The 13,500-nt window shown below is 49.3% G+C and overlaps 1 long non-coding RNA gene across 1 annotated transcript in view; it reads right to left on the bottom strand.

The window, feature by feature from the left end:
* The window catches only part of LOC119977799, a 67,133-nt gene that overhangs the window by 4,125 nt on the left and 49,508 nt on the right, over nucleotides 1–13,500 (bottom strand). Inside the window, exon 2 of the long non-coding RNA XR_005463276.1 lies at nucleotides 6,452–6,576. This is a non-coding gene — a long non-coding RNA (uncharacterized LOC119977799). The remainder of the gene's footprint in view (nucleotides 1–6,451; nucleotides 6,577–13,500) is intronic.

Genomic DNA, 13,500 nt, shown 5'->3' with positions numbered 1-13,500 from the left:
ATGCATCTTTATAGGGGCGGTGACGGCACACAAGGAGGTCGCCGTAGCAGAGAAAGCACTGTCTCTGGTTGAAGCCTGCCTCCGCATGGTTGAGTTCCTGTTGCATGGCCTGCCGTCGATCATAAGGGGTACAGGTGAGGATGAAGGGCATCCAATGAAGAGCCCTGTCATGCCTGGAGCTCCAGTGAGATAGTGGAGACGTTCCCAGCCGAGTGTGGGAACTGGTTGCCATGTTTCAGGAATCTTAATCTGGATGCTAGGCAGCTCAAATTCAACGGAGCACATTTAATCCTGTCTCCGAAGCCTGGGGTCAGGTTGGCCATCCAACCTCTGGGTCTGTGTGCTCTTGTTCCTGTTGTCAGTCAAGAGGGTTGGGGTTGCCTGAGCTCGCCGGAGCCTGGGTAGTTGATCGTTTGGGCTTGGTCGAGTTGGCATGTTGAAAGTAATGGGGTTTGTGTTCCGATCGTTAGAATCCTTGGAATATCCTGAAGAGTGCTCTCTGTTTCAGATCCTGCTTTATTCTGGATGTCTGGAAGCAGACATCCAGAATCAGGTTTTTATCCTGATGTCTGCCTTGTTTCTCACTTGTTATCCTGGCCTTTACTCCCTGTTAATCATGTTGTTAATGTTGTAAACGTATCTGCTTGCAGAGAAGTAAGTATTTTGGGTGTGATGTCCTGCATCGTTGGTTATGTGATTGCACTGGAGAGGTTGCAGAGGAGATTCACCAGGATGTTGCCTGCGATGAAGCATTTGAGCTATGAAGAGAGGCTGGATGTACTTGGGTTGTTTTCTTTAGAGCAAGGAAGGCTGAGTGGAGACCTGTATTACAATTGCAGCAGACCAGAACCCAAATAGTGGCTGGGACACAGGCCAGAAACCCCAATATTTTATTTTAATTTTGTAAGACTGTGAGGAAAGTATATTTCACTTCAGGAGTGATTGCTTGAAGAAATAGGGATGTGGTATATTAAAACCAACTTTATTACTAATACAGTATTAAAATCTTTAACATCACACCAGAAAATAGCTTATGAAATGAATGAAAAATGAAAATCGCTTGAATCGGTCTAGGTGCGGCGCCAGTTTTGCAGTCGTGGAAAAACAAAGAACAAAGAAAAGTACAGCACAGGAACAGACCCTTCGACCCTCCAAGCCTGTGCCAACCATGCTGCCCGTCTAAACTAAAATCTTCTACAATTCCGGAGTCCGTATCCCTCTATTCCCATCCCATTCATGTATTTGTAAAGATGCCCCTTAAATGTCCCTGCTTCCACCACCTCCTCTGGCAGCGAGTTCCAGGCACCCACTACCCTCTATGTAAAAAACTTACCTCGTCCATCTCCTCTAAACCTTGCCCCTCGCACCTTAAACCTATGCCCCCTAATATTTGACCCCGCTACCCTGGGAAAAAGTCTCTGACTATCCACTCTGTCTATGCCCCTCATAATTTTGTAGACCTCTACCAGGTCTCCCTTCAACCTCCTTCGTTCCAGTGAGAATAAACCAAGTTGATTCAATCGCTCCTCATAGCTAATGCCCTCCAACACAGGCAACATCCTGGTAAATCTCTTCTGCACCCTCTCTAAAGCCTCCACATCCTTCTGATAGTGTGGCGACAAGAATTGAACACCATACTCCAAGTGTGGCCTAACTAAGGTTCTATACAGCTGCACCATGACTTGCCAATTTTTATGCTCAATGCCCCGGCCAATGAAGGCAAGTATGCCGTATGTCTTCTTGACTACCTTCTCCACCTGTGTTGCTCCTTTCAGTGACCTGTGGACCTGTACACCAATATCTCTCTGACTGCCAATACGCTTGAGGGTTCTACAATTTACTGTATATTCCCTACCTGTATTAGACCTTCCAAAATGCATTACCTCACATTTGTCTGGATTAAACTACATCTGCCACCTCTTCACACAAATCTCCCAACTAAATCCTGCTGTATCCTCTGACAGTCCTCATTGCTATCCGCAATTCCACCAACCTTTCTGTCGTCTGCAAACTTACTAATCAGACCAATTACATTTTCCTCCTAATCATTTATCTATACTACGAACAGCAAAGGTCCTAGCACTGATCCCTGCAGAACACCACTAGTCACAGCCCTCCAATTAGAAAAGCACCCTTCCATTGCTACTCTCTGTCTTCTATGACCTAGCCAGTTCTGTATCCACCTTGCCAGCTCACCCCTGATCCCGTGTGACTTCACCTTTTGTATCAGTCTACCATGAGGGACCTTGTCAAAGGCCTTACTGAAGTCCATATAGACAACATCCACTGCTCTACCTGCATCAATCATCTTTGTGACCTCCTCAAAAAACTCTATCAAGTTAGTGAGGCACGACCTCCCCTTCACAGAACAGTGCTGCCACTCGCAAATGCGTCCACTTGCTTCCAAATTGGAGTAGATCCTGTCTCGAAGAATTCTCTCCAGTAATTTTCCTATCACTGACGTAAGGCTCACCCGCCTGTAGTTCCCTGGATTATCCTTGCTACCCTTCTTAAACAAAGGAACAACATTGGCTGTTCTCCAGTCCTCTGAGACATCACCTGAAGACAGTGAGGATCCAGAGATTTCTGTCAAGGCCTCAACAATTTCCTCTCTAGCCTCCTTCAGTATTCTGGGGTAGATCCCATCAGGCCCTGGGGACTTTTTTGCCTTAATGTTTTTCAAGACGCCCAATACCTCGTCTTTTTGGATCTCAGTGTGACCAAAGCTATCTACACACCCTTCTCCAGTCTCAACATCCACCAATTCCTTCTATTTAGTGAATACTGATGCAAAGTATTCATTTAGTACCTCGCCCATTTCCTCTGGCTCCACACGTAGATTCCCTCCCCTGTCCTTCAGTGGGCCAACCTTTCCCTGGCTACCCTCTTGCTTTTTATGTACGTGTAAAAAGCCTTGGGATTTTCCTGAACCCTATTTGCCAATGACTTTTCGTGACCCCTTTTAGCCCTCCTGACTCCTTGCTTAAGTTCCTTCCTACTTTCCTTATATTCCACACAGACTTCGTCTGTTCCAAGCCTTCTAGCTCTGACAAATGCCTCCTTTTTCTTTTTGACGAGGACTACAATATCTCTTGAAGTCGACGACATCTGCCCCGGCGTCAACACTTAGAGTGGAATTCTCCGCTCCCCACGCCGGGTGCGAGAATCACGGTAGGGCCGGACGACTCAAGACGCGCCGCCCTGGCACCCCCCGCGATTCTCCCACCCCCCCCCCCCCCGCTCGCAGAATTGCCGCTCGCTGTTTGTCACGGCTACTGGCGATTCTCCTGCCCGGATGGGCGGAGCAGCCTGACGTTCCCGACCTGTTCACGCCAGCGGCAACCACACCTGGTCACTGCCGTCCTGAACATGGCGCCAAATCTTCATTTGTGGCTTGTGGGGAGCGGAGAGGGGAGTGAGCACCACGGCCGTGCTCGGGAGGGGACTGGCCCGCGATCGGTGCCCACCGATTGTCGGGCCGACATCTCCCAGCGACGCACTCTTTCCCCTCCGCCGCCCTGCAAGATCAAGCCGCCACGTCTTGTGGGGCAGCGGAGGGGAAAACGGCAACCGCGCATGTGCGGGTTGGAGTCGGCAGCCAGCGTGACGTCAGCCGCGCATGCGCGGATTGGAGCCGGCCAACCTGTGTATGCGCGGCTGATGTCACTTAGGCGCCGCCGTCGCGTCATTCTCGGCTCACAAGCGTCAAGGCCTGGCGGCCGAGATTTACGGAGCGCCGCTCCCAGCCCCCTGGGGGGGGGGGGGGGTGAATAGGATGCAAGGAGCGGCCTCCGAGGCCGTCGTGAAACTCGGCCGAGTTCACGACGGCCTTCACGATGCCGCGCGGGAGCGTAGAATTCCGCCCTTAGTCTCAGGAATGGAGAATTCTGCCGTAAATGCTTTTGTTCATGGTTATTATGATTACTTTGAACTGAACAAAAATTTCCTCATTGAAAAAATTTCCTTCAAAGCATGTCATCTAAAATCAATGGAACCAAGGGCGGCCCCAGGTCACTGTCCTTGTTGAGTTTGCACATTCTCCCTGTGTCTACGTGGGTCTCATCCTCACATACCAAAAGATGTGCAGGGTAGGTAGATTGGCCACACTAAATTGCCCCTTAATTGAAAAAAAAGATTGAATAAAATTAATTTACAGGATGTGGGTATCGGTGGTTAGTCCAGCATTTATTGCCCATCCCTTGTTGCTCTTCAGAAGATGGTGATGAATTACCTTCTTGAATGCCTGCAGTTTTTCATTTGTAGGTACACCCACTGTGCTATTAGGGAAGGAGTTCCCGGATGTTGTCCCAGCGACAATGAAGGAACGGTGATATATTTCCAAGTCAGGGTGGTGAGTGACTTGGAGGGGAACCTCCAGGTGATGGGGTTCCCAGGTATCGGCTGCTCTTGTCCTTCTTGACTGTCATGGTCATGGGTTTGGAAGGTGCTGTCTCAGGAACCTTGGTGAGTTACTGCAGTGCAACTTGTAGATGGTACACACGGCTGCCACTGTTTGTCGGTGGTGGAGGGTTTGAATGTTTGTGTAAGGGGGAGCAATCAAGTGGGCTGCTTTGTCCTGGATGGTGTCGAGCTTCTTGAGTGTTTTTGGAGCTGCACTCATTCAGGGAACTGGAGAGTATTCCATTACACTCCTGACTTTTGCCTTGTAGAGGATTGACAGGCATTGGGTACCAAAACCAATTGGATACTTTAAGTTTATTTTAAAAACATAAAATCAATAGGATCCATCCAGATTGAGATAATAGACATAATTTTCTGGAATGTTGATGCTGGGGAGAAAGCCGCGGAGGATCCTGTTGCCGCTTTAAAAAGTTTAAATGTTTTTTGCACAGTTTCATACTGTGTTCATGGTGGCTTGCCTCTAATACTCACGCCCCGAAACCTAGTCTCGGTAATCAGTGAGACACTCCTTTTAAATGTCTCCCTATCCTCTGCCTGTGATTAACCAGACATCCAGCAAGGAAGGCCGCCATACCCACCTGGAAGCGGGGATATGAGGAGCAGAATATTTATTAGCAGGTCCATGGGGAGTGGGCGGAGGAGGGGTTGTGGTCGGGAAGGGTGGCATTACAAGTCTTGGACCCGTAAGGTGGCTGGGGGTGAGATCACCGTGGAAGGGTGATGTGTGTATTATGGTTGTAATGGGAGACAAGAGGAGATAGACCTACTCTGGCTGCACGAAGAAGGTCATTTATTTTAAATCTGTGCCCTCTCCCTTTCGATCCTTTCCTGTGTAGGAACAGTTTATCCGTATTTACTCTGTTCAGATATTGAATACCTCTACCAATTCGCCTGTCAATCTTGTTTTTTTTGAAAATCCCTTATATGCAGAAGGCCAGAATGACACTCAGTGCAGTGAGGAGGGACCTTCACAACTCTCTCCCTCCTTAAAAGGTGGATAGGTAATGGATTTTCTGTCTACTCCAGGAACTGGATGCTGGAGAAGTGGTTGATGAACTTTAAGTACCCTCCTGCTGCTCTAGTGTTATAACCTGCCTGCTTACCACTGGCTGGGGACTAATGGCAATCCCACAATCCTTTGGGAGTATGAGCTTTCTCAATGAGGGGGGGGGGCGGAGAAATCATTAGCAGATACCCTGCATAAATAAAGCTGGCAAGTTTGGAACCGGCTAGAGGAGAGTGAGCAGCAAAGGAGTTACTGCTGTTGTATATATGTTATTGTAAATAAATGTTATTTCTTTCTATCCTTCAACTCGTGCTGGATTCTTCGTGGCCCTCATAAAACCTAGTAAATTGGTCAATTCAACACGAGCGGGTACTGCAGAGAGCAAACCCGTTCTAATTATGGTATTCCAGCCCAACTGGGATTTTGGCACAATTATAGACAACGGTGTAGAGCTCATTTTGAAGTTTGTTTGTTTAAATCATGTTCAGCACCTTAAGGGGTTTGGCCATTTTAACCACAGACTGCATGTCTGACTGATGTCTGTGTTCTCGATTTAGAAAATTCATCCGCTCTTCTACCTCATGACACAATGCAGATGCAGATTTTGTTGCACACAGTGGTTTTAGGAACTGACAATCTGTAATCAATGTTATGTTTCAGCTGACAATGCAAGCGGCTCTGGATAAATTAAGCTGAACGCTGTACTGGCACGAGTGGTGTGACAGAAGGAGTCCCTGTTAATTCAATTTTTTGCATCGAGAAGAACAGCTGAGAAACAAAATCTCATTTCTGCACCTTCAAATTACTTCTAAATCATTTCTGTACAGCAAATGACTTTGCTGACTTCCAATAAAATAAGCATCACATTTCAAATCTGATTTCCCAAAGTCTGATTGACTAAAAAATTAGATTACTTGCATACTGACCTACTGTCATGTAGGTAATGGCCATTCTAAGTCCAGGAGTAGAAATGCAGTTCTTTTCAATTTCTGACATAGATTTAATAACGTTGAAGGCACCAACCTAGCTGATCAGCTTCCCAATGGCTCTTTGTGTCACTCTGAGTCATCCAAGCCAGGCACGTCTCAGCTTTCATTTCTATTCGGGGGCTCGGTGGCAAATCTACAATTGGCTCCGGTATCTCTGGGCTATTGAAGGAAAACAAAATCAGCCATAATCCAAGTCGAAAATTACTTCTGAAAAATGTGTCATGTGTGCACACCAAATCAGACTTAACTGTTACAACCCAGGTCAAATCGCCCTGCCAATCTTCACTGTCTACTCTCACACATGAATAATAACTACTTGGATGAGGGGCCATGATCTATGCAAATCAGAATTTTCATCCTGCCTCCTATTTACCTTCAACATTTGTCACATTTTAAATTATTTTTACAGAATTTAATTAGAAAAGTTTGCCAATGAAATATATATATATATATATATATATCTCATGTATTCTGATAAATATTTTTCTGTATACTATATAACCTTATTGTGCAAGGCTTATTTCCTAACGATTACCACATTCAAGAAATCACGCATCTCCCTCACAATTAAACACAATTTGCTGCCTTCCGGCACCACCAACCCACCCCACTCTCCCCACCACCATCATTGTTGGGATGTGGGTCTCGTAAAATCATTTCCTATTAAACAAATGGGGCCTGTAGTATTCAATGATTCAATTGTTCTGTGTTTGAGTATGTGAATCTGATAACTGATCCATGCTCACTGTTCTTGATTAGTGAAGCCCGGGAGTGGACTCAGAGCTTGAGTAAGCACAGAAGCTACTCAAAGTTGAGCTGTAAGGGGCGGCATGGTGGAACTATACTTATCTCTACCGCTTCACAGCGCCAGGGACCTGGGTTCAATTCTGACCTTGGGTGACTGCCTTGTGGTGAATTATACCGCATTGTAATTCACACTGTATTGCATTGTGTTGTATTATGTCCTTGTGGGCTCTGTATGTGCGCCGTTGCGCGGCTCTGCCCATAGGGGGAGATGAGGAGCTTGTACTGGGCTTCACCCTTGGCTCCGCCCATGGCTCCTCCCACTAACCAGAACTATAAAGTGCTGCAGCCGTAAGCCTGCTCTCAGTTCCTCTGGTCGCAGGCTGGCTCAGTTGTAAGACTATTAAAACCACAGTTTACTTCCAATCATGTGTCTAGTGAATTGATGGTCACATCAATTTAATAGTCTTAGAAAACTTGAAGAAAACTACTATGGAATCAGCCCTCAAACCTGATCGACTAGAACTCTACCCGCAGGCTGCAGAGGCGAAAGAAATCTTTCAACACTGGCTTCGATATTTCAAGGCCTACCTGGCTGAATCAAGCACTTCCGAGACGACAGAGGAGCAGAAACTCAGCCTACTGCACGCAAGGGTGAGCCATAGTATCTCTACGCAACTTAATTGTACCAACTCATATACTGAGGCCCTGGCCATGCTCGACCCAATGTACGTGAGACCGATTAACGAGGTCTACGCGCGGCACATTTTCACGACCCGCCGCCAGCGCCCTGCGGAGTAGCTAGAAGACTTTTGGCGCGATTTAAAAGCCCTTGCTCGGGACTGCAATTTTCAGGCTGTAACAGCTGCCCAGCATATGGAACTCGCTGTCCGTGATGTATATGTTGCAGAGCTCAGGTCTAACTATGTGCGCCAGCGATTGCTTGAAAAAGGGGCCCAGAACTTGGAGGACACTGTAGAGTTAGCTACAACTATGGAGGTCGCGTTCCGCAGTTTGAACTCATTCCCCGCGGACCAAGCGACCCCATCGTGGGCCCCCGACCAGTGACAGCCCCAGGCCTGCGGCGCATGGCCACCCACCCACTATGCAGCGCCAGCGTGCCATTTTGTGGACAGCCCCAACACCCACGGCAGCACTGCCCGGCCCGCAACGCGACCTGCAGCAGCTGCGGTCGCAAGGGACACTATGCCCGAGTATGCCTGGCAAAGTCGAAAACTCCAAACTCCCCCGCAGTCTAAAGCACTCGCCTCCCAAACTCACAGGCCCGCAGGCCCCGTAATGCTGCAGCGTGTCTCCACCTGACATGTGCGACTCACGGGGGCCGCCATCTTGGCAACCCTCCTCCATGCGGCCGGCCACGTGCGATTCATGGGGGCCACCATCTTGGACGTCATCTTCCTCGCCGCCCGCCACGTGGGATCCACGGGGGTGGCCATCTTGGACGCCATCGTCTCCAGCCTCCGAACCTCATCTCGACGACTATGACCTCAGCAGACAGTCATCACGGGGCCACTCCAGCACAGCTGATCGAGCCGCCGACTACCCGCAACTCAACGCAGTCACGTTGGACCAGTCGCGTCCGAAGCACCTCCAGAGCTCGATGATATCTGTTAAAATCAACGGGCACAGGACACCGTGCCTCTTCGACTTCAGGAGCACCGAAAGCTTTGTACATCCTGACCTGGTAAGACGCTGTTCGCTCCCTATCATCCCTGCACGATAAACTATCTCCCTCGCCTCGGGCGCCAGCTACTCTAATTTCCAGCTGTACGTACTCCCCGACCTCTGCGCCCACTCTTACTTGGACTTGACTTCCAATGTAATCTCAAGAGCCTCACACTCAGCTTCGGCGGACCCCTACCTCCACTCACTATCTGCAGTCTAGCGACGCTAAAAATCGACCCCCCTCCACTCTTTGCTAACCTTACTCCGAACTGCAAACCCGTAGCCACTCGCAGCAGGCGGTATAGCCTGCAGGACAGGGTATTTATTAGAGCTGAAGTCCAGTGGCTCCTACGTGAGGGAGTGATAGAGGCCAGTAACAGCCCCTGGAGAGCTCAGGTGGTGGTCGTCAAGACCGAGGAAAAGTTCCGAATGGTGGTGGATTATAGCCAAACCATTAACCGGTTCACGCTCCTCGATGCGTACCCCCTCCCCAGGATTGCAGGCATGGTTAATCAGATCGCCCAGCACCGCATATTCTCCACGGTGGATCTGAGGTCTGCATACCACCAGCTCCCAATCCGCCCGGAGGACCGCCACTACACGGCGTTCGAGGCAGATGGCCGCCTCTTCCAATTCCTCCGGGTCCCCTTTGGCGTCACGAATGGGGTCTCGGTGTTCCAACGAGCAATGGACCGAATGGTGGACCAGTACGGGCTGCGGGCCACGTTTCCATAGTGGATAATGTCACCATCTGCGGCCATGATCAGCAGGACCACGACGCCAGCCTCCACCGATTTCTCCAAACCGCCCAGAAACTCAACCTCACTTATAATACAGAGAAATGCATTTTCCGCACTACCAGACTAGCCATCCTCGGCTATGTCATGGAAAACGGAGTCCTGGGCCCCGACCCGGACCGTATGCCACTTACAACTCTTACAACTCCCTCTCCCTCATTGCCCCAGGGCCCTCAAGAGGTGCCTGGGATTTTTCTCTTATTATGCCCAGTGGGTCCCCCAGTATGCGGACAAAGCCCGCCCACTATTTAAGACCACACTCTTTCCACTGTCAGCTGAGGCCCGCCAGGTCTTCAACTGCATCAAGGAGGACATCGCCAAAGCCGCCATGCGGCCGGTGGATGAATCCGTCCCCTTCCAGGTGGAAAGCGACGCCACAGCGGTCGCTTTCGCCGCCACTCTGAACCAGGCAGGGAGACCAGTCGCCTTCTTCTCCTGAACCCTCTCCGCTTCGGAACTTCGACACTCCTCAGTCGAAAAGGAAGCTCAAGCCATTGTGGAAGCCGTACAGCACTGGAGGCACTACCTCGCAGGTAGGAGGTTTACCCTCATCACCGACCAAAGATCGGTTGCCTTCATGTTTGACAACTCGCAAAGGGGCAAAATTAAAAATGATAAAATCCTGCGGTGGAGGATCGAACTCTCCACCTATAATTACGATATTATGTATTGACCGGGGAAGCTCAATGAGCCCCCGGATGCCCTGTCCCGCGGCACGTGTGCCAGCACGCAAGACGACCATCTGAAGGCTATCCACAATGACCTCTGCCACCAGGGGGTCACCCGGCTCGCCCACTACGTCAAAGCCCGAAATCTGCCTTTCTCCACCGAAGTGATAAAAGCCATCACCAGGGATTGCCCGATCTGCGCGGAGTGCAAACCGCACTTCTACAGACCAGACAGGGCCCACCTAGTAAAGGCCTCCCGGCCCTTTGAACGCCTGGGCATCGATTTTAAAGGGCCACTCCCCTCAACCAATCGAAATGTGTACTTTCTGAACGTCATCGACGAATTCTCCCGCTTCCCGTTTGCCATCCCGTGCCCCGATATGACCTCCCACACAGTCATCAGAGCCCTGCACAGTGTCTTCACCCTGTTCGGTTTCCCCAGCTACGTACACAGCAACAGGGGTTCGTCCTTCATGAGCGACGAGCTGCGTTAGTATCTGCTCGACAAGGGCATCGCCTCGAGCACGACTACCAGCTACAACCCCAGGGCGAACGGGCAGGTGGAGAGGGAGAACGCGACGGTCTGGAAGACCGTCCTACTGACCCTCCGGTTCAGGAATCTCCTGACCTCCCATTGGCAGGTGGTCCATGCAATTAGGTCCCTCCTGTGCACTGCCACCAACCAGACCCCTCACGAACGACTATTTGTTTTCACTAGGGGCACTACCACGGAGGCTTCGCTCCCATCCTGGTTGAGGACACTGGGCCCGGTTCTCCTCCGGAAGCACGTCAGGGCACACAAAACAGATCCGCTAGTAGAGAGAGTGCTACTGCTTCACTTGAACCCCCAATACGCCTTCATTGAATACCCGACGGCCGTCAGGACACCGTTTCCCTCCGGGACCTGGCGCCTGCAGGATCCACCACCACCACCACCGCCACCGCTGAGGTACCCCTCTCACTACACTCCACACAACTCCCCACGCCCTGCGCCCCTGCGCCTATAGGTTCCCTGCCCATGCTCGGCGCCCCCGCGCCTATAGGTTTCTTGCGCCCCCCCGTTGCCCGTCGCACCGGTCAGGAATGAAGCTCGGGCCAAACTCCCCCGGAGTCCACCCTCGTACCCACACCGATCATCACCACCCAGTCACCTGAAGAGGCTGCAACCCCGGTGCTCCGCCGATCGAAAGGACGACTCGGCCACCGGACCGACTCAATTTGTAGATCCGTCACCCCCGCCGGACTTGATTTTTTACAGGGGGTGAATGTGGTGAATTATACTGCATTGTAATTCACACTGTATTGCATTGCGTTGTATTATGTCCTTGTGGTCTCTGTATGTGAGCCTTTGCGCGGCTCTGCCCATAGGGGGAGATGAGGAGCTAGTACTGGGCTTCACCCTTGGCTCCGGCCATAGCCCCTCCCACTAACCGGAAGTATAATGTGCTGCAGCCGTAAGCCTGTTCTCAATTCCTCTGGTCGCAGGCTGGCTCAGTTGTAAGACTATTAAAACCACAGTTTACTTCCAATCGTATGTCTAGTGAATTGATGGTCACATCATGCCTCTGTGGAGTTTGCACATTCTCCCCGTGTCTGTGTGGGTTTCGTCCGGGTGCTCCGGTTTCCTCCCACAGTCCAAATATGTGCAGGTTAGGTGGATTGGCCAAACTGTTTGCCCCATGATGTCCAAAAGGTGAGGTGGGATTATTGGGTTACGAGGATAGAATGGAGATGTGGACCTAGGTCAGGTGCTCTTTCAGAGAAGGTTGGTGTAGGCTCAATGAGCTAAATGTCCTCCTGCACTACAGTGATTCTGTGATTCTATGTAAGCATGGATGCAGACATTTGGTGATTACAGAGATATTTAAAAACTCATGTAAATAAACGTGTTGCACATTTAGAAATTGCTCTGAAATAGATAAAACAGGCAACTAAACTGGCAACCTGAATAGTTGAGAAAAGTTTAATTTTTCCAATTCCAGCAGTGTTTATTTCATTGCCATGAGATCCACCCATCATAGGATTGATGGATTTTGGGATTAAAGACCTACTTGTTCTCTGCGGGCTGGACAGTCTGGATGTAGTGGTGATCGCTAGAAGGCAATACTCATAAACTGTCTCAACATAGAAGGTCAGTTAATATTCATTCAGTACACAGAAGACATGTTTATATTTGATATGGCAGTAAGTGCTCTCAGAATATACCTCAGGCCAAATAAAGGTGTGCTGATCAAGCAACATGCATTCTGCCAGGGAAATGATGAGCCCCTAAAATAATACATGGCACCATTGTGGCAATTGGCTTTTACAGGAAAATTTGACACACTCGACAACTAATTGATGACAGAATCAAACAGAAGTGCACCCTCAGATTCAGGGATGCAGACACATCTTTCCCAACCAGCTTATGTGCAAGGGTTATGGACAAAGAAATCTCCGTAGTCTCATTAACACATGCGGCTGAAATGGATTATAACTCTAGCCCAAAATACAGACTACCCTAGATCAGGAGCAGTCCCTCAGCAATCACCCTCACCTGAGTTCAATGCAGCAGTTTCACGCTGACATCCTGATATCTATTTTGGGGGACAACCTCTACCATTGGTATTTTTTGCAATTTTAACTCAGTCCTGTGACAGACACTCTTCAAACTCACAATGACTCAATTATTCTGGTTTTAGGAATAATCACCATTCCTGTCCTGTTTCACTACAGGTTCATATTCCATGTATCTAAGGGCAATAAAACATCAGGATAAACATTTTTAATAGACTTGGATGCAAACTTGAAGACCCCAGTAGAGCACCTATTGAAATGATCAATGACATATGGACTTTACATGCCAATATCCTTCTTTATTTATGGGATTCGGGGAGATTATAGAGTATAGTATGCTCCTCGTGTTGACACTTCAATTCTGCCAGTTTCACAAAATTTGAGATGGTTGGCACTTGCAATTTGTGCTGAAGTGCCACAGGAGCTGAAACAACTAGGAACAGACTGTATTAGTGAGCGAGTCACTCATCGCCGTGGATACCAAATCTAGTTATTGCATGACAAAAAGATGGCAAATTTACACAATGGAAATTAACCTTAAGGCAGCCAAAAAAGCTAGCATTCCAGACAAGTGTCCATTACCCACAATCCAAGAACTATTAGCATCGTTTCTTGACTCCTGGCAGCAAGGA

The sequence above is a fragment of the Scyliorhinus canicula genome, chromosome 14 (assembly GCF_902713615.1).
Source record: "Scyliorhinus canicula chromosome 14, sScyCan1.1, whole genome shotgun sequence".
Taxonomy (NCBI): domain Eukaryota; kingdom Metazoa; phylum Chordata; class Chondrichthyes; order Carcharhiniformes; family Scyliorhinidae; genus Scyliorhinus; species Scyliorhinus canicula.
Note: the sequence above shows the minus strand (reverse complement) of the source record. Positions and strands in the feature narration are given on the sequence as shown.